This window comes from Acomys russatus, chromosome 30 (genome assembly GCF_903995435.1).
Source record: "Acomys russatus chromosome 30, mAcoRus1.1, whole genome shotgun sequence".
NCBI lineage: Eukaryota > Metazoa > Chordata > Mammalia > Rodentia > Muridae > Acomys > Acomys russatus.
Window position 1 is genome coordinate 5088157 of NC_067166.1, and position 25851 is coordinate 5114007.

Here is a 25851-nt window from a genome sequence, read left to right on the forward strand (position 1 = left end):
TGCTTTCCACAATTGTTACAACTAGCCCACGTGACTAGCTGATGATTTCAAGGCAGGCTTTGGAATCTTGATGTCTTCCAGAAATTAATATTCTTTCTGGTAATACAATCTAGTGACTCCTCTTGCCTGGTCTTTTAATGCTTAAAAGGACATGATCCAGAGCTATGAAGAAAAGGGAAGTTCAGCAAATAAAATGGCTAGGTTCTCTTATAATTAGTTTTTAAGAGTCTAAAAAGACAGACATAATTTGTTCAGTGAGCCTGTTGACAGTTTTTGCCATGTTGTTCGGTTTTAAAGTTTCTGCAAAATTTTTTGACAGTTTCACGTTAAAAGCAATTTTTCAAAAATTGGCTGAAAGATAAACAATGTTCTTCTTCTTTGTATAGTCAACTTTTTAATTCCCAGCACTGTCTCTTTTTCATTTCCTGAAAAATATTCCTTCATGCTGATTAACTGCCAGCAAGCATAGTACAATGGAATAAGCACAGAACACTCATTTGAAAATGAAAGGAAGTGAGTCAGACGGTATCTGAGTCTACACTGACTGAGTGCTTATTTTATTATGTCTTATGCTGATCGGCGTTTAATCTGCAAACCAATATGTTTGATGAAATAACACATACTTAGTTCCAGAGATTGAAAGATGAGACACTCTGGGTTCCCTATAAACGGTTCTATAAAGGCATGAACGGAAAACCCCAACCGATTTCTGGGCCCAGCACTAACAGGATCTAGGTAACATGCCTGTTTGATTAAGACGGCTAGTTCAAGACTATCAACCTCATAGATAATAAAATATAGAAAGAGAAATTATGTCTCAAAGCTTAACGCACTATGTTACTTAGTTTCGTACCCTTACATTTTGCACAAAACCATGTCCTAGTGCTGAGTAAAAATTTGACTTTTCTAAGTCAATAAGAGACTGACTAGCTTTTCAGAAAACAAAGCAAAACAAACAAACCTAGCAGCCTCCTCCTCCCCCCTCCCCCGCCCCCATCTTCCCTACCCCCATCCCCCAAGCACAGAGTTAGACCACACATCCTGTCCTCCTTGGCAATTTGATGCAATTTGTGCCTGAGTTTCCTCTAATACAATATATTTAGCTAACAGAATGTTCTTCGCTGCCAGGCCTGGCCCATTAAACTTTCTCATAGTTGCTCCTTTATGCCCTTGCTCTATCTGCCAACCTGGCTCAGAGCACGGTGACTTTGAAAGCTTTTGGAGAAGCCGAGCCAGAGGCTTCTTGATTCGGGAACATTTTTAAGAGGAACATCACCAGCTGGGCAGGGACACGGATAACGTATCTCTCCACTCCACACTTGTAGAACAGACGTTCATTTCCTTAGTTAAGCAAGTGCTATGGACAATCTGGCTTGTTTTGCTCAACAGAAAAAAAAAAAAGTTTTAGGGGCTGAAGTGGCTCAGAGGCTAAAAGAGCTTATTCTTGTAGAGGACACAGGTTCGATTCCTGGCAACCACATGGCAGAGTATGGCATTCTGTAACTCCAGTCCTCTCTGACCTCTCCAGGTAGCAGGCACACATGTGGTGCTCAGACACATGCAAGCAAAACACTCACACGCATAATGAAATAAGATAAACACACTTAAAAGAATTTAAAGACAAAAAAGCAATTTTAGGTCTTGGGATTTTAAGTTGGCTATGAGCAACTTCTAGATATTAGTAATCACGTTTTTAAAATCTGAAGGGGAAAATCAGTTTAGAGGAAAAGATCAATTAGATTTTGAGATCAAGCTTTTTTTTTTTTTTTTTTTAAGGCAGCAAACTCAGATCTTTAATAAGGGTAATTCATTTTAACAAAACATTTCTTCCACACTAGCACTCATTCTAGGGAATAGCATAGTCTACCAGGACATGACCCAAATAGAAATAAAACAGCGTGGTGGCATATTTACTGATGGCATTTGTGAAATGGAAAGAACCTTCAATGTAATTTGGCCAGAGACGGGAAAAGCAACTACAGACAACACATAAGGTTCAATTTGAAACAATTAAGTCTGAAATCCTGTTGCTACCAACTGGCTTTTCTTGGCAGTCTGGTGGGAGTCTAGTGAGCTGACCCAAGATGAACTGACTGGCATGAGTCAACCACGGAACTTCTTAATAGTCACAAATTAATACCGTGTGTGTGTGTGTGTGTGTGTGTGTGCGCGCGCGCGCGCGCGCGTGCGCGCACGCGCACGCGCGTATACAAGGTCTCTCACTATGTAGAGGTTGCCCTTGAATTCACAGAGAGATCTACCTGCCTCTGTTTCCCAGGTGTTGGGATTAAAGAAATGCGCCACCATGTCCAGCTGCAAATAAACTCCTTATCAAAGCTTCTTGTAAGGTCAGCTGGTTGCTACTCATCTCACTCTGGTGCTCATCCCTCATTTACAAATACTTGTTTGTGTTTTTCTTTTGTTTTTTTTGAGACAAGGTTTCTCTGTAGTCTTGCCTGTCCTGGAAATCACTCTGTAGACAAGGCTGGCTTCGAACTCAGAGACCTGCCTGCCTCTGCCTCCTGAATGCTGGGATTAAAGGCATGCAGGTGCATAGCATAGTTTGTAAATCTTAAGAAAAATAATTTGCTAATGTTTAATCTTGTTTACAGCTCACTGCCCTGGCTACACCCGCTCTGTTATGAAGTTTACTCCCCACCTAGACTTTAGACTCCCCAGAACCTGGAGCCCACAGCACTATGCATTTCAGCAGTACTTAGATTTGAGCTGGCTAATTTTACTTACATTTGTTTTGTAAGAGAAAAACCTCTTCCAACAAGTTTCCTCGGTCTTCCGAAAACAGCGCTGTGTAGGAAGCTATTTTCCCTTCCGAGCAGCATTGGGACAAGTGGAACACTGGATTCCTTTTTATTATTATCATTTTTAGTTATGGGTGCATGCGTCGGTGTGTGGGTATGAACACGTGTATTTGGGTGCCTGCAGAAGCCAGAGGCATTAGGTATCCCTGGAGCTGGAGTGACAGGAAGTGAGAGCTTTCCAACATGGCTGCTTGGGAACTGAACTCAGGGCTGTGCAAGACCAGTACACTCTCTTAACCTCCAAGCCATCTCTAGCCTTGTTTGAATTTTTAAAATGTTGCTATTGGAACCAGGTCGTGGTGGTGCATGTCTTTAATCCCAGCACTGGGGAGGCAGAGGCAGGCAGATAGATGCGAGTTCTAGGCCAGCCTGGTCTACAAAGTGAGTCCAAGGCACCCCTGGCTACACAGGGAAACTGTATCTCGAAAACTCAAAAAATAAGAAATAAATAAATAAGATGTTGCTATTGGTCTCATTTTTTTCTATATATGATGAGGACAGAAGTTGGACAAATCTCTCATCCTACAGTTTGCTGAGCAGATTCCAGTTCTGAGTTTGTACTCATCAACCTTCCAAGCAGGTGCCCACTTTAAGTGAGCCACAACATTGCATCAACCCAATAAAGGTATAGGTTCTATCACACACACCACCCACATTTATAGGGCTGGCTTCAGCAGTCCTCTTTTAGAAGAGTTATCTTATACTGACTGCTTTAAAGATTGCAGTGATAATTCTGTGATAAGGTAATGCAAAGAGCTCAAGTTATCCGAGTAGACACAAGGTGCATCACCCCAAAAAGCACATACAGTCTTCGAACTGCATCGCACTTTGGTGGGGGTTGGAGGGGTAAGGGGGTGGGGGGGGTTGTGTCAAGGGGCAAGGGGGGTGGGGAGCTAGCCAGTGTGTGTGTGTGTGTGTGTGTGTGTGTGCGCGCGCGCGCGCGCACGCGTGTGCTTGTGGTGGAGGATGTGAGCTAAGCTTCCTGATCCGGCCACCACACCTTCCAGTTGCAGCCATGCCTCCCCACCAAGATGGACTCCTATCCCTCTGGAAATGTACACTTAAATAGTTTCTTCCATAAGTTGCCTCTGCTTCGGATTTGTTGTTGTTGTTGGTGGTGGTGGTGGTTGGGGCAGAGGGCTGGGGGGCAGTAAGGTGGGGAGCTAAACTGAAGGGAAGAATTGGCTGATGAACAGGAAAATTAGGAACATTGTCTTCCTCCACTGTCTCCAGCCCCGCCCCATTTTTTGCTTCCAGATCGGTTCAGCCTTGGCAGGGCTTGACTTTTTTTTTTTTCCTCCCCATGTTTCTAGTTCCTTTGGAATGCCCTCTCTGTGCCTGGTGATCACAGCTTCTGCTACACAACCCTAGCTACAGTTTCAGATCCCATGAACAGTGCTGTGTGTGTGTGTGTGTGTGTGTGTGTGTGTGGTGTTAGCTCCCCCCGGGGCTAACACAACCTACTGATTTTAATATCTTCCTTGACTCACGAGCTACCTGGTTTGGCTTCTGTACAATGCAATCACCTATATAAACAGTTCTCATGAATTAAGTGTGTCTGCTTGGAATAATCTAACGTGGCTTGCTCTCCTGACCGGACACTGACTAATATGCACGTCATGGAAAGTCTCACAAAAATGGTGACATTTGATCAAAGACTTAAAGGGAGCCAAGCTGATATGCAGGGGAAATAAATTCCAGGCAGACAAACAATTAATGCAAACCCCAAAGGGGAGGTACCTGCCTGGCACATTTAGAAAGAATAACAGTGAAAAAGGAAAGACAGGTAGCAGAGGAGGTAAGCAAGAAAACGCAACTAATGAAGGGCCACCGAGGACACGTTGGGAAGCTTTGGAAGGAAGTGACTGATAAGAGCCCAATACTTCAAGAAAAACAGTGACGGCAGCTGTACTGAAAATATGCTGGAGGGTTGAGCCCAGTGGCTCAGGCCTGCAATCCCAGCTACCTGTGAAACCGAGGCAGGATCAACAAGACTTGAAGGCCATTTTGAGCTACAGAATGAATGTGAAGCCAGCCTGGGCAATTTAATGAGATCCATTCCCAAAATAAAAATTTTTTTAAAAAGGAAAAAGTAAAAAGAGAAACGAGGAGATGGTGTGTTGGTTCGTACAGTACTTGGCTAGCATGTATGAGGCCCTAAGTGTTAGGATTCTGCCTGCCAGTGATGTCATTGCCTACCTCCCATTGGGAGAGGCCCTACCCTAGATTATAAAAGGACAAACCCTCCTGGAGGCTCTCTCTCTTTCCTTTCTCTTTCCTCTCTCTCTCTCTCTCTCTCGGGGGCACCCTCTCCCCTCTTCCTTCTCTCCCTGTGCACATGTAATAAACTTCTCCATCTAATATATCTGTTGCCTGGCATTTTATTTTTAAAAAATAGAATAAAATCGGTGGATTAAAAAAAAGATGCCAGGCTACAGATATTAGATGGAGAAGTTTATTGTATTAGCACGGGGAGGGGACGAAAGGGGAGAGGGGGGCCCCTAGAGAGAGACAGAGACAGAGAAAGAGAGAAGAAGAGAGTTGAGAGAGAGACAGTGAGAGACAGGGAGAGAGAGGGAGAGAGAGAAGTAAGAGGAAAAGAAGAGGTAAGAGGGAGAGGGAGAAAGAGGCAGAAAGAGAGAGGTAAGAGCGAGACACAAGGAGGCTTTGTCCTTCTATAATCTTGGTAGGGCCACGCCCAGTGGGAGGTAGGCAACGGCATTACAAGTAGGCAGATTGGGCCAGAATTCTACCATTAGGTTCAATCACTACCTAGTAGTTGGGGGGAAATAAGGCAGCCTCAGAAAGACAAATAATAAATATTTTCTTTCACATACTGCCCTAGTGTGTTGTTGCTGTGATAAAACACTAACCAGAAACAACTTGCTGGGGGAAAATTGTTCATTTGGCTTGCAGGTTTGTCTTAGACAGGGTTGCTACGGCTGTGACGAAACAGAAGCAACTCGAGAAGAAAGGGTTTATGAAGCTTCCACACTACCTCATCACTGTTCATCACTGAAGGGAGTCGGGACAAGAACTCAAGCAGGGCAGGAAGCTGGAGGCAGGAGCTGATGCAGAGGCCATGGAGGGGTGCTGCTTACCGGTCTGCACAGCATGACTTGCTCAGCCTGCTTCCTTATATAGCTCAGGACCACCTGCCCAGGAGTGGATCCACCCACAGTGGGTTGCACCCTCCAAGCTCCGCCCACATCAATCATTAATTAAGAAAATTCCCTACAGGCTTGCCTACAGCCCAGTCCTATGGAGGCATCTTCTCAGTTGAAGTTCTTGCCTCTCAGATGACTCTAGCTTGTGTTGAGTTGACATAAAACCAGCCTGCACAAGGTCACTGTTGACCATTAAGGAAAGCCCAGGCAAGAACTCACAGCCAGAACCTGGAGGCAGAGACCAAGCAGAGACATTGGAAGAACTGCTTAATGGTTTGCATTTTATATGGCTTGCTTAGTTTACTTTCTTAAGCATCCCAGGGCCACCTACCCAGGGGTGACACCACCTACACTGAGTTGAGTCTTCTCACATTAATTATTAATCAAGAAAATATCCCAGGCCGCTCAAAACTCTAGATTGTGTCAAGTCAACAAAAACTAATCAACACAGGACCGAGGTTCAGTTCCCAGCATTCACGTGGTGGCTAACAACCATCTATAATTCCAGTTCCAGAAGTTCTGTCTCCCTCTGTCGTCCTCCGTAGGCACTGCACACACACACAGTACACAGAGCCAAAATACACCCACATAAAATAGAAATAAATAATTTTTTTTTCCTTTTCTTTTTTGGCTTTTCGAGACAGGAGTCCTCTGTGTAACAGAGCCCTGGCTGTCCTGGACTTGTTTTGTAGACCAGGCTGTCCTTAAATAAATAAATCTTTGGAAAAAAAAAAAAAAGATAAACAAATAAGGAAGACTATGGGTCAGAGAGATTTGGGGAAATATGGAGTTTGGCATGTTAGCTTTATGGACCTTTAATATCCAATTTAGGGAATAAGCAGGTAGGAATGCAATTCTGAAAATCGCCCCCCCCCCCCAAGGATGGTCATGGATGGAGAAGCTGCCCGTGTACAGGTGAAATTTGAAGATCAGAGTAGGTGATGCCATTGAGGGACAGGAGAAGACAAAGGACTGAGTCATGGCTTCTCCAACAGTACTCAGCACTGAGCTGCGAGGAGGAGGAGCCTGCACAGGAGGCCAAAAGAAAGCAACCCAGAAAAACAGTAGAGTTGCCAGGACGATAAGATGCCCTGTGACTCCAGCGACATAGAGATACCAAGGATTGAGAAACGAATTGTGTCAAGTGATAGGCAAAATGCAAAATCAGAGAGCTGGTTCTTGATTTATCAGCAGGAATACTGGTGACCTGGAAGAGGAGGAATCGGTGGGACCTCAGGAAGAAAGAGATTGGGAACAGAAACAGTGAAAGCAGTAACCGTAAAATTAGAGGGGGTGTGGCCGCAAAGAGACAGGACGAGAGTTGGTGGGAGAAGTGGGGTCAGAGTATGCTTACTTGTTAATCAAACTAGGGAGAAAGAAGCGTCTGCCTGTGGAGCAAAGAGAATGCTCCCTGAAAGAGTGAGATGCCTACAGATAAAAGTGAAGGGCAGGTCGTCCTAGGTGGTTCAAGGTAAGACCTTCTCTCCTTTGTGATGTAGATGGATTAGCCTTAAATAGAGACCCTAATGGCGGAGCTATGGCTGTTTCAGAAAGGACATAGAGAGAAGATGCGAAAGCAGCAGCCTGTGAGTGACCCTGGCGGGGGGGGGGGGGGGGGGGGGGGGGGGGGGGGGGATGGATGAAGGGGGCGGGAGGGGGGACAGGCTTAAAAGCTGTTCTGATTGTTTCTTTTCCCACGTGTAGAAAGTCATTAGTAAGAAAGAGGATGGAGCAGACAGCAAACAGGTTTGAGAAGAGAAAAGAGCTGTGAAGGATTTGTTGAATAGAAGTGACTGGCAGGAGAAACGGAAGAAGTCATGTTTATTACAAAGTTCTTTAGGACTGTGGCTAAGGTGAGGGCGGCGAGAAGAGGAGAAAACGGTAAAGGAACATGGAAGGGGAAAGAATTTGCCAACAGTTAAGAATTCCAGCCAGGCATGGTGGCGCACGCCTAGCACTCGGGAGGCAGAGGCAGGCGGATGGCTGTGAGTTCGAGGCCAGCCTGGTCTACAAAATGAGTCCAGGACAGCCAAGGCTACACAGAGAAACTCTGCCTCATAACAAACAAACAAACAAACAACAACAACAAAAACAACAAAACAAACTAAAAAAGAAAGAATTCCAGCACAATGAACAAAATTTGCTATGAAGGTCTTCATAGAGACAATATTCCTTTTGTACTTGTGTTTCAAATAACAATGACTCAGGACTAAGGCTTATGCATAGATGACCTTATTTCCCAGAGGCAAACCTACCATTTCCTGGGAGCCTCATAAACAGGGGTATAACCCTCATTCACAGTCAAAATACATCTCAATGACCCTGCTATCCCTGTGAACTATGGTGCTTTGTTTTGTTTTGAATCTTATCAGTTGTGGTCTTACTTAAGGCATCTCAGGAATTAACCTCTGATCTAATTTACTGAGAAAAAGAAAAAATATTTTAGATATAACTTCAGAATACATCAAAATTGTACATAGAGATATTGTAAAGACTATGTGGATACCGTCTTCACCCTAAGCACCTCTCCTTTTGTTAATACCGTGCCTAAATTTGTACTAAAATCTCTTCTTAGCAACCTGTTGCTCTGAGTCATACGAACTTGTTCTGACATTCTTTTTTGCACTGTGGCCAAGAAGCGCAGATTTTGGCTGGAGAAATGGCTCAGTTGCTAAGAGCACACACTGCTTGGTCTTCCTGAGAACCCAAGTTCAATTCGCAGCAGCCACGTCAGGTGGCTTCTAACTGCCTGTAACCGCAGCTCCAGGGGGCAGATTTCACAGCTCTGACCTCCATGAGCATTTGTATCATATACACATACCCCGCTCTCCTCCTACACACACACACACACACACACACACACACACACACACTTAAAATAATAAAAAATAAATCTTAAAAAAAAAATCCCAGATTCATTTGATCTCTAAAGAGATGCTTCTGGCTGTTTCAGATCTCCCATTGGAGCTGTGTGCAGAATTACAAGAGAAGCCAGGGAACTGCAAACATGCCCAGGATGATGATATATATGGATGGAGTGGGAACAGGAAGATGGTGGGCGTATCAGTGGGTGGTGGCTCTTGTGTATAAAAACTATAGTTGGAGGATCCAGACTGCCAGTCTTTCATCGTATGGTCTTGTCTTTAAGATCTGAATTTTCAGACTTATAGATTCACAGCAGAACAGAAAATAAGAGAATGAGAAAAAGAATTATGGCTGCTATGGATATTTAAAGAAGAATGTTCAAAAGTTACCACGTAAGGGCTGGGGATGTAGTTCGGTTGGTGGAGAACTTGTCTGGCATGCCTGAACACCTGGGTTTGACCCCCCCAGAACCACACAGAAGCAGACATGGTGGCACACACCTGCCATCCTGTCAACCAGGCAGTGAACACAGGATGATCAGAAGAAGTTTCAAGGTCATCCTCAGATGCATGGTGAGCTTCAGGCCAGCCTGGGCCACTCGAGGCAAACAAGATGCCTCAGTGACTAAAAGTGCTTGCCACCACACTCACATGGCGGGAAGAGAGAGTGACTCTTAAAGTTGTGTCCTTTGACATCTACAGATGCACAATGGTATTTGCATCATGGTACACACACACACACACACACACACACACACACACACACACTCACATGCACGCACACACCCATTTATAAAAATTAAAAAAGGAGTTGACAATTCACATGTCCTTTGTATTTCATTGTGCAAAAATTGATAATATTGCTACTTATGTTAATTAAAAAGTGCTTAGTAGGCTGAGACAGAAGGACCATAGGCTACCCAGTAAGAACTTATTTCAATTAAAAAGAAAAATAAATAAATAAAGCCTTTATTCCAGTTGTCAGTAAAATATGAGTTTTATTACCAAGGACAAAAGGGAAAAACATATTGTTAGGCAATTGCCATATTTTTTTGTTTGTGGTATGTGCATTTCCCCACATTGTACCTCTAAAAATAAGATACATAATTGGCACTGTGTCATGGTTCAGTTGTTGGATTTTTTTTTTTTCTTTTTTATTGGAATAGAACATAGGCTGGACACGGTGGCCCTCACCTTTAACCCCAGCACAGGGAGGCAAAGGCAGGCGGATCGCTGTGAGTTCAAGGCCAGCCTGGTCTACAAAGGGAGTCCAGGACAGCCAAGGCTACACAGAGAAACCCTGTCTCAAAAAAAAAAAAAAAAAAAAAAAAAAAAAAAAAAAAGGAACATAATGGAGCGCTTTGTAGTTCATGACATCTTCCACTGTCGGCCAGGTAGTAGTATTTTGCCAAGACAGAGAACATATAGAGGGGCAAGAGATTTTCTAGTGGGTTAGAAAGAGAGAAAAAAAGGACACGAGTGGTTTATTAAGCTTGAGAAGGACATAGAAGCCGTTGAAGCCGTAGACCAGAACCCAGGAGTGTGAAGGGCCATGTGATTAAATTTGCGTAGGAAAATTCCTTGAGCTCACAGGGACTTTGATCGTTTGCACCCATTTCCCAAAACTGGTTTCAGGAAACAGTTCTTAACTACACATGAAAATTGTTTCATTGGTTGCCAAGGTCTCAAAAGCCCTGCCAGAGGTCATGATAATTTTATAAGATGATACTGTGTTAGTTCAAGGTTTTTCAATTAAATTAGTAATAAAAATATAAGATGTGATTTAAAAAATTAGTTTGTAGCCAATAAATGATGATAGAATTTTGCCATGCCTCTGGTGATTTTTGTGTGAAACTTCTGATAGAAATATCTGGTTTTAATTTATCTTTCTGGATGCTTTATTAAAGACCCATGTACAAGGAGAAAAATTAAAAACAGACAACTTTAGATCCATTGTAAATTTCACGTGCCATCAAAAATACTAAGCTAAATGTTTCTTTTGGCCACCATGCATGAAACGCAACCAAGAAGCGAAGTCAATTTCTATCCTAATGCTCTTATTTTAAACAGTAAAATGCAATTTGCATTGAGACATTCTATTAAGCTTACTAGCATAATCTTAGTTTGGATGAAATTATATTAAAGAATAAAAAGAAAAAAAACCCCGCACACAGCAAACTATGTCTGTTCCATTACCCAGCTTATATCCAATCCCTGAAATGTAAAAAATAAGAAAATGAAAGTGGCTGTTATTAATTTTTTTTTTTAGTGAAAGCTTATTAAGAAGTAGATTATGCTTTCTGATCCCTTTCCAGCCACAGGAAGTCCTCATCTGTGATAGCCACCAAGTCTTTAGTAAGTGAAACATGTTGAAGGATGGTATTTTAGAAACCAGTAAGATCTATGGACAGAGAGGGTAATCACAGTGACCATAATCTACACAAGCTTTTTCCTAAACACCAAAACAAGAGAACAACTCTTGTGTTTTAAATGTGTGAAGTTTAGTTGAACACGGAACAAGAACTGACCAATCAGGGCCACAGTAGGAAGCAACATTACATTATTTTGACAAGGTAGACAAAGCACTTCTAACTGACCTTTAGTTTGATCAGTTCTGTAGTTGGGGGCCTTTACACAGTGTCTAGGTAACAAAGTATACAAAGTTTGAGAAATGAAGCCAGGAGTGGTGGCGCACGCCTTTAATCCCAGCACTCGGGAGGCAGAGGCAGGCGGATTGCCGCGAGTTCGAGGCCAGCCTGGTCTACAGAGAGAGTCCAGGACAGCCAAGATAACATAGAGAAACCGTGTCTCGAAAAAACAAACAAACAGTTTGAGAAATGAAACCATAGAGATATAATCACTGGAAGGCAGAGCCTGAAAACTTAAACTTAATTTCACCTTATAATCAAGATAGAGACTAAAAACAAAATGGCTACAACTATGCTATATTGAAGGCTGAAGTAGGCCTCAACAAGAGGCGATTGGGTTTAGAGCGTACCAATCAAGAGGAACACAGTAAGTGAAGTCTTTTCCCCTCCAGTGCTGCGACTGAACCCGGGCACTTCTCCATGGTGAGCAGAAGTCATGCCACCAAGCTACATCTTGGTCCCTCTGTTGGGTTTTACACGTCATAATAAGGTCTCTGGCTTTTCTGTTGATTCGCTGAGCTAGAAAGCCCTTGCGGTGTTCGGCAGAAAGGAAGGGAACTGTCTGACCCAACAGCTTTGATCGCTGTGCGGATGCGTGTTGAAGGGCAGCGAAAGCTAACATCCCAGCAAAAGAGGACTATGGTTTGGATCGGAGTCTAGGAGAGGCAGGCAGGGAAAAAGTCAAATTCTGGATATGTTTGAAAGAGTGAGGCAAAAAGAGGAATTAGGAACAACCCTAGGGACCCGGCTGGAGAGCTCAGTGGTAAAAGTACTTGCCACCGAACCTATGACATGAGTTGGGATCGGATTGAGAAAACCGACTCCTGCAAGTTGCTCTCCGACCTCTTCGAGTGTGCCATGGCGCGCATTTGCACGCTTATACAAATAAATACATTTAAAAAGAATCATGACAGGTATTATAAATACCCAAATTAAGGATGTACCGATATAAAAACATTTTTTCAGGCGATCTGCTAAGCTCTTGCAAAATTAGTGTCTCCCATCAGTGTTGGGGGTACCATTTGAGAAACAACGTTGAAAACGCTAGTCCATGAAAAGCTGTATTAATATTCTGAAGGCTGAAGGAGGAGTTGAAGTCCAGCCTGGACTTCATCGAGAGATCTTGTCTCTTGTAAGAAACAAAAAGGCTAGGGATGTAGTTGCGTGATAAACTGCACATTTGCCCTGGGTTGGTGCACCCACCACCCCCAGCCTTAGAAGAAAGGAAAAGGTTTGTTGAGGAGCCAGATAAGATTAGATAGGACTCACGGTGGTTAAAGCTGGTTATTGTTTATAGTCTTCCGTTATTGTTGCTTTTAATGGTGATTGGAGAGAGATGGGTGAAAAATGGAACGGATGATAGAGAAGGGGAGGGCGTAATCAGGATGGCTCCGCCCCCATTGGGGGCGGGGCGGGGGCGGGGCGAGGTTTTAGCCTAAGTAGCACCAGGGACAAGAACAACCCACCACGGAAACTCTCTGCCCTCAGCCTCAGACCCAAGGTTTGCTAGGAGTCAAAGGCTTACAGGGTTGCACTGCCAGGCCCCTGGTCACCTGCTGGGCAAGCAGTCCACCAACTGAGTTATATATCCCCAGCCCCGACTAGAGTTCATGTAAATCCTTATGTTCTTTCTTTCTTTCGTCTTTTCTTTCTTTCTTTAAAAAAAACAAAATCTTTGAGGAGGCCAGATTTTTTTAGTGTGGAAAATATGAGTATTATGACTGCAGACCATCAATCTGATCGCAGCCTGTTCTGAAGGCTTGCAAACAGAATCTGGCAACACTTTAGGAAAGTACGACTTTAGTTTCTCAAAGACTCAAGGAGCCCTCCGGCTCTTCCAGTGGGCTCAGCCTCAGATATCGGAGTTCTTTGAAAAAATTATGAGTTACAGGTGTTGACATTTTTGGAGCATCCCCCCCCACCCACCCCCGCGGCCTTCTCAGTTTTAGTATAAATAACCAACCCTACTAACAAGGATTACTTTTTATAGAGGCAACATTTACATTCACTGAACCTTTTCATTTTTATTTTATCCCTTTTCCTTTCTACTTCTCTCAATTAGACCTTACAACTCTTTTCTAAAACCCCAGTATCAAAAGGAAAACAAAAACTTCACGATTCTGTTTCCCTGCGGCCGCACTGCCTTGAGAACGAAGGAAGTGAGTCCCTAGCGGGGATCCGTCCTCCCGTCCCGGCGTTTGCCCGCAGGAAGATGGCGGCGGTCTCAATGTCAGCGGCGCTGAGACAGGCGTTGTTGGGGAGGAGGGCAGTGGCTACAGCTGCCGTTCCCGTCTCCAGCGTTCCAACCAGGTAACCTAATTATCGGCCTTGTCGAACACTTTATTCCTAGGTCGCTCCACTTTGGCGGAGGCCCGGTCGGCCGGGCCCCGCAGGCGGCCTCGGGAGCTCGTCCTCCTCTGACCCTTCCTTAGGGATGCGGGGACGGACTCGGGGCTCCGGCCGGCGCCTGCGGGGCCTCGGGTTCCGGGGAGCGCTGGGTCTGCACCGGGCGGGGAGGGTCCGTGCGGAGGACCTGCGAGCAGCATCCTGGCCTCCCCGAGAAGGGGAGAAGTAGCCTGGGCGACTTCTTTCCCTACGTCCTGCATCCCTTCCGTTTGTCACCTGTTTGCCCTACGCCAGCCTGGAAGGGTAAATCCCTGCTTTCTTTTCGCTGGCGTTAGTTAAAACATCTGCTGAGCGTCTACACGGAAAAGTTGTTTTAGTCATCATTCTGCGTACGAGGAAAACTTCGTAGGACTTCAGGGCCAATAGAAGTAGTTACTGGAAGGGGATAGCGTACCTGTGTTTTTCTATCTGTGGTAGGAATGGAACCCCTGCCTGCCCATTCCAGGCTTGAGCTCCATCACGGAGCTAACGACCCTTAGGCAGCAAGGTGATTTTTATTATTTATTTCGTTTGTTTGTTTGAGACAGAAGCACACTATGTAACGGCCCTAGCTAGCCTGAACTCAGATCTGCCTGCCTGAAAATTCTAAAAAGGTTGAGGATAGTGCCTGAAAGTTTCTCAGCTACGTTTTTGCTATCCCATTACAATAGTTGAGGAGTTGTTATGTTTTAACTCTTCTTTCGCAGTTTGCCTCAGTGAAGTATGGCCTTGTATTGACAGCCGCATGCTGTGGAGACCACTCTAAACGTTTGCACTGCAGATGGAAGACTATATAAGGGGTGGGAACAATACAGTAGTTAAAGAAAAAAGAAAAGCCAAGCATAGTGACACAGGCTTTTAATGCCAGCACCTAGGAGCAAAGGCGGTTGGATCTGTGTGAGTTTCAGGACAGCCAGGGCTAGTAGAGAGTCCCTGTCTCAAACAAAACAAAAACAAATCATTAAATTCCTTAAAAAAAAAAAAAAAAAAAGAAAAAAAGAAAAACGGAAACAGGGTCTATCAAAAATGCTTGTTAATGTTGTGTTAAGCTAAAGACAAAGGGAGTTAGAGTTAAAATGAGCTGACTGGAACTTTTGCAGGTAAATCTTACTGCCAGTTTTAAGCAGTGGTTGTTTTGTGGCAAAGAAGTGGTTGCCTTTACCAAGGTCAGGGGATTTGCAAAAGGCTTCTGGGGCTGGAGACGGGGGTACAGAGGTGCCTAACATTCATGAGGTACTGGGTTCAGTCACCAGCACCAAGTGAATCTGTTCTTGTCCACTTAAGGAGAGTAAAAGATACTTGCAATTAAGTGCTTTGCTTTACATAGGAAGAACTTAAGAAATCCCAAGTAACGTCACGATGGGCATGGTGGCACACACCTCTAATGCCAGTACTTGGGGAGGCAGAGGCAGGTGGATCGCTGTGAGTTCGAGGCCAGCCTGGTCTACAAACCCAGTCCAGGACAGCCAGAGCTACACAGAGAGACCTTGTCTCGAAAAACCAAAAAAGAAAGAAAGAAATTCCAAGTAGTTCTCTAAGTGGTTAATTTAAGGCTAACATGGTGGGCATCTAGTTTAGTCCTTTTCCCCTTAAACATTGTGGGGACTAATTTACATACCCTAGTACTAATGCACTCATTATAGGACTAGAGCTGAAAACAAATTTAAGGGACCATTAGTGTATTTGCCAGTAATTATGGTAGTTGAAGTTTAGATAATACTGGATTTACAAACGGATAGCTGTTATTACACATCTAAACTTAATGTTATTAGAGATTTGAAACTAGCATCTATAAATCTACAAGATGGGATTAAGGGGGGGTGGGACCTGGAGGAGATGGGGGGCTATAATTGATATGTAAAGTGAACAAATTAAAAAAGAAATCATACAGGAAGACCTTCGCTATATTTAAAAAAATTTAAAACCCAGGGAAAATAATTTTGACTTCACACTACCACGTTTATTTTTACATTTATTATGTGCATCTTGAGACAACTATGTTTCTCCTCCCTTGTTTGTATGGAAACTTTTTATAGTTTGTGGTGAGTGTAATGATTTTAAAAGCTTGAATAGCTGGGCGGTGGTGGCGCACGCCTTTAATCCCAGCGCTTGGGAGGCAGGGGCAGGCGAGTGGCTATGAGTTCGAGGCCAGCCTGGTCTACAAAGTGAGTCCAGGACAGCCAAGGCTACACAGAGAAACCCTGTCTCGAAAAACCAAAAAACAAACAAACAAAAAAAAACAGCTTTATGTAATCCTTAAAGAAACTGCTGTGGCATCCATCAAACTTGAGGTGAGTGAAGTAAGGGAGAGAGGAATCAATCAGTGAGGCAAGTGGTGAGAGGAGAAGGGAGCAGTTCCTACCACATAAACATTTGAGTTCAATTATAATGTCACTATAGAAAAAACCAGCAAGAAAAAAAGAGAAAGGCAAAGCACCAGCTGTGTCCTGACTGGAGGGAAAGCGGAGTAGGACTAGTATTGGCAGCTTACCTATTGAACTTGCCTGTGTGTGTGTGTGTGTGCGTGTGCGTGTGTGTGTGTGTGTGTGTGTGTGTGAGTGAGTGAAGAGGGTAAAAGCATCACTGGTCCTCCATTCCTCCCCTTACATCCCTAACTGTCCTAAGGGGTTTTCCAGCACAAATTCTACCCATTTAAGATAGGAGACTATCAGCAGATATGTTGGTTTTCTCTTTCAAGATAGTGACAACTTGGGACTTGAGGTGCTTATTATGTTGTTAGGTTTTCCTTCATTTTAACATGCTTGCGCCACCTGCGTCACATTGCTGCTCACAGTTGGACTAGGTTTTGTATTTTTAGAGGCACAGCTCTTAGGATAGCAGGTCTCCAGAGGGTGTTGTCTGTCTCTGTGATAAAGACTAGGTGGATGAGACTTCTGTGAAGTCCGTTTTGTGCTCCAGTCATTGGCTTTATTTTGTGGCTTCCTTTCCACTGTGGAGTTGACCCTGTAGAGACCTTCGTGAGGCGGTTCTAAGATTGGCGTCAGTTCTGTGCTTATTATACCTTCATAGGAAAGGAAAGGCTAACTTGGTAAACATTCAAGATCAATAGGTTGGCTTCTACTTCTACTTTAAATATTTTTGTTTACATTTATTTTGTATGTGTGTGTATATTCATGTGGGAAAGTAGGTTTTAAATGATATAACAGCAAGAGCCAGGTAGGCACTAGTCTACATAAATGTGAATTAAAAAATATCTACAATTTGTATTTTTGCCTTTAGAATTATCTGTAGTGGTCTCAGTTTAGGATATTCACCTTGAACGCTGTTGATTTCTGTATTGAGATTGTTTTATGAATGGATTTATACTTCACATATGACAAGAAAAGTGTCCTGACTCCTTTTTTTAAAAATTTAAAAACCGGAAGTGGAAATGAGTGGTTTGAGAAGGGCACTTCCTGGACTGTGAGGACTTATGTGGAGGGCTTTACCGGATGTGTTTAACCATATGAGGCACAGTGGGAAAAGATGGAGCCCTTGGTTCCTCAGTAACATCTGCTGGAATGGGTCTGGAGATGAGGTGAACATAGAATTCAGACACAACGCAGACGGCGCCCGATCCAGATGAACTCAAATGGAGAAGCTTATAAAAATTTTCATCCCTTTTATCATTTTTGTTGTGAGCAGAAAGTCAGAATCCTTAACTTTTCTAACTTACTGTGATTCATTTAGCCAGTGTGCCAGAGCATTCCCTTGTATTGAGTCTTGTATTTCCTGTAGAAGAATTTTAATCCTGCAACATGGCTGCTCTGATCACATCCAAAGACATTCTAGGTCTATGTTATTTGGCTGGAATGTAGACACAGCCTTAGTACACACCTTTAATCCCAAAAGAGGAAGGTAAAGTAGTTCTCATTCTTTTTTTTTTTTTTTTTTGGTTTTTTGAGACAGGGTTTCTCTGTGTAGCCTTGGCTGTCCTGGACTCACTTTGTAGACCAGGCTGGCCTCGAACTCACAGTGATCCGCCTGCCTCTGCCTCCCGAGTGCTGGCATTAAAGGCGTGCACCACCACGCCTGGCGTAGTTCTCATTCTTTTTTTTTTTTTTTTTTTTTTTTTAGATGAGTAGACAGATACAAAAGAGATATGACTTAAGTTCTCCTTAGTAGAAAATAGTTTGACTTATACATGTAGTTTGACTTCCACACTTAAGCACATAGACATACACACACACACACACAAACAAACAAACAAAAGAATAAAATCTTACACTCTTTTAAGGTCGACAGAAAATACTGTTAATGACCTGAGTTCTTATATAGCTTTTTTCCCAGTTATGCAGTCGGAAGATGCTAAAAGAATCTGTTATGACTGAATTATACAGTAGCCACATTTTTTGGCAGCTGCTCTCATCTAAATATTTGAATATTTTGTATATTATTCTGTAAGGACAAAGGGACAATTCAGAATTCCTGTTTCAAGTTCTTTGTGTCTGTTGAGTATTTTGACAGGTAAATGCAGCCTTAAGTTTTTAGAATTAATTAACCAACTGAAATCTTTCTCCTTGCCTGCATTCACTAGACTTACTTAAAAAAATTAAGATCACCCCCCAATTTAGTGTTTTGTTTTTTAGGTGTCAGCGGTTCATCAGAGTCACCTGTTATATGCATCTGAGGCGGTCAGATAGATACCTTTGCCAGTTTCTTGCTTCAGTAAATGTAGGTTTCTTCTTAGCTCTGGCAAGTCTGAGAGGAATCTAGGGCAGAAAACTCCTGACTTTTTTCCCACTCTAAGTAGTTTTAATAAGCTTTTATTTTCAAAGACATCAAAAATGCGGCTTTCTTTGGGAGAGGAATAGGGGAGATTTCCAGAAACAAAAGCGTCAATTTTTGCATTACTCATTTATATACTAAGTGGGGGTTGGGGTGGGGTGAGTTAGAGGCAGAGGAGGCATTTTGGTACTTTGGAGGAAGCAGGCCATGTTACTCCTCTCTAGAGGCTCTGGGTCTTCATTTTGGAAGGGCTCAGGTTTAATATGGCACAGCTGTTGAACTCTGCCCTTCAGAGGCTTAGGAAGAAAGTGTCTTATTCTTTATAGTGGAAATGTGCTTTTTTAGGGAGGTGATCTTTGTCGGGATGAAATTTTTAAGCAAGTTCCTTGCTTCTCTAGAGTTCTTTTGTTTCAGGGTCTCCTAGAATTGTTTCTTCTTGGGGAGCCTTCTCCGCAGTGAGATCTGATTGCTTTTGTAGTGTGTTTTGCTGTCTCCTTAACAAGCCAGGTGAAGAATTATTTCTTTGTGTTTTCTAGGGCTCAAAAATATATTCTTTGCTTTATTTGGCCACTTCATACACAAGTAAAAAGTCTTTGCTTGACAAAAGATCCGTTCTAGATGACTGTTCAGCAAGCTATATGCTTCTCCTAAAAGTGTCACTCTGTCTTGATGAGCTTTAAAGTAAATGCAGATGTTTTGAGTCTTCTGTGGACCACCACTCATTGAATGGAAAGAGCACTGCTTTTCACGGGTTTCTTCATTGTACATAAAGGTAGTTGAGTAAAATTTATACCTTTTGTTTTAAAGTTTGAAATTCATTTTAATATCCTTATTACACATACATTTTTGAGAAATAAAATAGACCTCATAATACAGTGTTGATTAAGAGCTTATATTTATTGGACCTTTTAAAAATATGAAGCTTAAAATATTTTGTGGTAATTACTTTTGGGTAGTGAGAAAACAGTTAGTTTTTAATTGAAAGAGTGGCTTCTACCGTCCTAGGGTAACTTTAGAAGTGTAGTATAGTATAGAAAATTCTTGTTGGGTTGTCAGCGCTGCCCTTTACTTGATGTAAGAGCCTCTGGAGCCTCGCTCAGGGTTGGAGTGTCTGGAGCTCTAGAAAGCGGTTTTCTTCACAGGACAAAGTGCCCTCTAGAAATACCAAGGGGGAAAGGCCTGTTGTGGTAAGTGCTTTAAGCTCATGATGTGCTTCTTGTTTCCAGGGACCTAGGATGGAGCAGAGTAGCATGGCAGCAGAAGGGTGTGGCTCACCTCGTGGCAGGCAGGACTCTCAAAGACAGGAAGGGGCCCTACCTAGATCCAGTCCTGAGGCCATCTGCCTCTTCCAGCTGCACCCTGCCTCCCAAGTTTCCAGCACTTTCCAAAATAGTGCCATTAGCTGGAAACCAAGCCCTGAAGACATGAAGGGTGTGGGAGACATTTCACAGTCAAACCGTAACACACACTGTTCTTTTACACTCGTCGATGAGTGCTGTTTCTCTTTGTGCTCCACAGTCTTTGCCCTGTGGACTCAACATTCCTGTCCATACCTAGGCTAAGGGTCCTCAGCGTGTTTATTCTGTTAAGATGGCCAGATTTCTTAATGCTTTCGTGTCTCTGTGCTCCTTACGATGCTGCCGTGGTTAATTTTGACTGGCAGCTTGGTTGGATGAAGAATGCCTAGGTGAGCAGGGAATCACACTCTTGGATGTGTGCGAAGGGTGATTAGGACATACGGACTCTGCTGTGAGGAATGGGCTTATCCTTAGGTGGATTCATATTATTATGTACAGTTAGGACGTGAGGAAAAGAAGGAAGCATGGTCTGTAGAGGAAGTCAGTTATTTTCAGGAGTCCTCGAGTCTGCATCTTTCCGCGTCCCTGTCTGGGCTGTCCCTTTCTCCGCTCCCTGGAGCACCATGAATGAAGCGAACAGTTCGTATGTTGCATATTTTGCCCACCCTCATGGGGCCACATGACTTGATTAATAACTTAGAAACTGTGGCTCAAAACAAAAATTTTGCCTTTTAGCCTGTTCTCAGGCAATTTAGTCACAGCTGTGCAAAAGTAATGACAGTAGATGTTTTCTGTGCCTGTGTTTGAATTATGTTTTATAGTTTTGATTAAATTTGATTGTCAGAGGTTATGGTTCAGTGAGCAGATCCTTACCCCCCCCAAGAAAACAGGTGTATTTTGTAGCAGTACACTGCAAAGGTCAGCGGCTGAGCAATGATAGAGTGCTACCTGCAGGCTCGTTCCCTTTTATTTCTTTTTAGATTTGTAGTTATTTTATGTGTAAGAAGTATTTTGACTTCATGTATGTATATGTGCCATATTCATGCTTGGTGCCCATGGAGGCCGGAAAAGGGAGTTGTGTCTCACAGGCTCCTGCCAGCTGCCTTGTGGGTGCTGGGAATGGAACCCGAGTCCTGCAAGAGGAACAAATGTTCTTCAGCACTTAACTAACTCCAGCCCGTTCCTTTTATCTCTGAACAGTACCTTCCACAAAGTAAAAGTTCTTGCAAGTTTACTAGGCTTTCTCCCTGTGTCGGCTAGTCTTCTGTCAACTTGACACACAAACTGTCGTTCTCTGATTGGACAGAACCTTGGTTGAGACAATGTCTCCATGAGATGCAGCTGTGAGGCATTTATTAGTGATTAATAGAGGAGGGCCCAGCCCATTGTGGGTGGGGCCGTCCCCGGGCTAGTGCTCCTGGGTTCTGTAAGAAAGGAAGCTGAGCAAGCGGAGCACCCTTCCATGGCCTCTGCATCAGCTCCTGCCTCCAGGATCCCGCCCTGTTTGAGCTCCTGCCCTGACTTCATTTAGTGGTGAACAGTGCTGTGGAAGTGTGAGTTGACTAAACCCTTTCCTACCCAGCTTGCTTTTTGGTCATGGCAATAGAAACTCTTAACTAGCACGCCTGTATGCCAGCACTCGGGGAGCCAGAGGCAGGCAGATCTCTGTGAGGCCAGCCCTGCCTACAAAGGGAGTCCAGGACAGCCCAGGCTACACAGAGAAACCCTGTCTTGAAAAACAAACACACAACAAAAAGAAACCCTGACTAGGACATGCCCTTGTGTAGATTGTGTGTCTGCTGCATCTGAGAGCTCCATTCTTACTCACTGGTCCCTTTTCTATATTTTTAGTTTTGAAGTTTTGTGTTTCACTTTTAGCGGGAATACTTTCAGGACCTTTGCCTGCCAGAGGCTCCTCCTGAGTACCTACCCAGCCTAGTTTCCTTTCTTTGACCCCTCTCTGGTTAGATTTATATGAAGATGATGCTAAAAGGAAAAGAGCTAGGAATTGTTTCTCTTGCTCTTTTCTTTTGAATTATTGTAATTTTTATTTCACAAATTTATATATGCTGTATTTTATTTTCTTTAAAATGCCTTTTAACTCTTTTTGAGTGTTTCATACCTGAATACTAAACTTACATCCTTCTCATCTCTCTTTAAACCATCTTATTTCCCCCGAGACTTGCTTTTTTGATCCAAGGATTACTTAATGCGAACTCTTGTGGGGCTCAGGATGATGCTCACTTGTGGAGGATTGTCTGCCAGGTGTTGGAGCCTTAGCCTCTCCCACCGGCACTGCAAAGCAAATCAGTAAAGTAGAAATGCTCACCTGACTTCTAAATACTATTATTCTCGGAGAATCCAGCTCCCTAGAGCTTCCTTTTTTAGTGTCTGTCCTGACTTTGTAGTCTGCTCCTACAGCTGTGCTGGAATCAGCCAGAAGCGAAGGGACCTAGAACAAATAGCAGGCTAGAAGCAGTGGGTGTTGCGTGAGGACACCCCCTTACAACCATCACTGTAGAGACTGGAGATAAAGAGCTTCATGGTTTTGCTCTTACAAATACCCATTTTCCCCCTCTGCTGTGGTTTTAGAATTACCTGATTGGTGCCAGGTATATATGAAAGAGAAAGAAGGCATCTACGATCTCTGGGCATTACTTTCTTTTTTGTTCCTTGAGACAAATTACTACAGAAGTTGTCAGCTGTGTTAAGCACAGGCTTGGAGCATTGGGGGGTGGGCAGGAGGCGGGTAAGGTAGACGCACAGCTGGTTAAATAATGCTCCCAGGTCTGCCGCTGCTTTCCCTGTTCTGCCTGCTCTGTGCATCCTGTCCAGATTACTGCTGCTGCTGCTGCTGCTGCTGGTACTGCTACATTCAGTGGGAGAGACAAGTGAAGTGTGTTTACAAGATGTTGCCTAGGACCAGCCATCCTAGGATGAATTATCATAAAAGCTAATTATAATATTTTTTGCATATGTGAATGGACTTAAATGACCCAAATTGACTTGAAAAATCTTCATATCTTCAGATTCCTAGCCAGTTGTTTCTCAACACTAGTGGGCAGATAAGAGAGCTTCACATGCCAGATTCTGGGAAAGAAAGCACAGAAAATATTTCAGAGTATACACTGAGCTCTTCCTGTAGCTGGAGTTAAAGGCAGTTGTGAGCCACCTGACCTGGCTGCTGGTGAGTGAACCTGGGTCCTATGCAGAGCAGTCAGAGCTCTTAACCACTGAGCCATTTCTCTAGCCTTTTTTTTTTTTCCCCTTTAAAAGACATACTGCCAATGCTGGCTTTGAATTCCTAATCTCTCTGTCTCTACCTACCCAGTTCTGGGATTAGAGTTGTGTGCCACAATATCCAGCTGTTTGTAGGTTTTTAAAGTAAAATTTTACTGTTTTGTGCTTGTATAAATGCTGGCGTGCACTTGGCCAGAGAATTCATACAGTGGTCGGAAGACACTGTTCAGAAGCCCGTTCTCTTCCTGCTCCTTACTGAGGCATGAAGAGCAGATTTCTGCTGCTGTGTCCCAGGCTATCTTGCCTTCTAGCGCCTAGGACATTGTCCTGTCTTCCCTCTACCTTTGCCACAGGAGTGCGGGGATTAGAGATGTATGCCACTCCTTGTGTGGTTTTTATTTGTGTGTGTTTTGAGTTTTTGCCCGCTTGCGTGTGTTTTGAGCCAGTGTCTCAGTTTACTGCCCTGGCTGGCTTGGCACTCCCTGACGTTTGCCTGCTTCCTCCTCCCAAGTGGTGGAGTTAAAGGCATACACCACCATACTAGACTTCCAAATGTGTGGTTTTGTTTTAAGACAAGCTCTGACAAATTTTATTAAAGAACAGCTCCAATGGTTTACTTTTCACCAGTCTGTTCTGGTGTGCTTCTAATGAGATCAGAGTCACCTGGGACGATGAGAGCCAGTATGTATACTCAGTAGGATTTTGCAAATGCTGAGCCCCATTTGATATCATTGCCACTATAGGGATGGACACCAATTTGGGCCAGCCTCTCATAGTGTCCATTTGGACTCTCTTACAGCTGGCCGTGTTGTTGGTATGGGTAACCAATTTCGCTTTACCCTGGCTGATCATCTTCAGAGTTGGCTTTATACCAGGATATATTTTTCAGTTTTCATAGCAAGTTGATTGACTGCAGAGAGTTTGTCGTCGTCTTTGTGGCCACTGTCTTCTTGCTTTAGGCATAGAACAGCCAACAGCAGCTACCAAGATGGCTAAGGAAAAAGAGAAGCCAGATGTGTTTTTTTTTTTTTTTTACGTTGGATTTTGGGAATTGAACTGAGGTCATCAGACTTGTACAGGAAGACAGTTTTATTGCTAAGCCATCTCTTTGGCCTCAGCTATGTCTTAAAAATGCTTTAAAATTTATATATGAATACATAAATGTTAGGAAATATAATAACAAATGAATTCTTACAGACTCACTGTCCAATTAAGGACTAGAAAATTTGAGTTGTCAAGATGACTGAGCAGGTAAACACACCTGCGGCCCAAGCCTGACAGCCTGAGACTGGTCTCTGGAACACCCCCACCCCTCTGCTCACAGAGCTCCTGCCTGTTCATCCTCAGGCAGCAGTCTAGTCACCTACAGTCTGTGGGGACTTGGATTCCTACTGCATGTCCCAGCGTCCAGCATAGGCTGCTTATTCCTGTCTGAGGGATTGATGGTTGGCTCCTCTTATTTTGAAGTATTTGCAAAACCTTTAAAGAAGTATTTGTATATACATGAGATATCTTGGGGATAGGACCCAGTCTAACACAAAACTCACTTTTTTCTTACACAAATAACCACTGTAGTGTAGGATTTTCCGTTCATGATCTCATGCTAGTATCCAAATAGTTTCAAAATTTGGGAGCACTTTGAGTTTGAGATGACTGGAACAGGGATTCCCTGTGCTCCCCTGAGCCTCACCGTGATGCGCTGTTTACTTGTCCACATCCCTCTAGTCTTAAGGTCACTGTACACCTGGAGGTGTTTGCTTACTACCTATGTGTTTGCAGAGTATTCCTGTGGGGGGTCACTAAATTATGGAATAGTGTAGAAATTTTAAAAATACTGGCTTTCCAATAAGCAGGATGGCATTTTGGGTATTCTTTTCTTTCTTTCTTTTTTTAAATTATCTTACATCATTATATTTGTTTATGTATGTATGTATGTATGTATGTATTTTAATATATATTATTAATTTATTCATATTACATCTCAATTGTTATCTCATCTCTTGTATCCTCCCATTCCTCACTCCCTCCCATTTTCCCCTTACTCCCCTCTCCTATGACTGTGACTGAGGGGGACCTCCTCCCCCTGTATATGCTCATAGGGTATCAAGTCTCTTCTTGGTAGCCTGCTATCCTTCCTCTGAGTGCCACCAGGCCTCCCCATCAAGGGGATGTGGTCAAATATGGGGCACCAGAGTTCATGTGAAAGTCAGTCCCCACTCTCCATTCATCTGTGGAGAATGTCTTCTCCATTGGCTAGATCTGAGTAGGGGTTCAAAGTTTACTGCATGTATTGTCCTTGGCTGGTGCCATAGTTTGAGCAGGACCCCTGGGCCCAGATCCGACCATCATAATGTTCTTCTTGTAGGTTTCTAGGACCCTCTGGATCCTTCTGTTTCCCCATTCTCCCATGCTTCTCTCACCTGGCGTCCTAATAGGATGTCCTTCCCTCAGTCCCACTTTCTTGATAAGTGAAGACTTTCATGGGACATGCCCCTTGGGCTAGTGTCCAGATATAAGTGAGTATATACCATTTGACTCTTTCTGCTTCTAGGTTAACTCACTCATTATGATCATTTCTAGTTCTATCCATTTGTCCACAAATTTCAGGAATTCCTTGTTTTTAATAGCTGAGTAGTATTCCATAGTGTATATGTACCACAGTTTCTTTATCCATTCTTCTACTGAGGGACACTTAGGCTGTT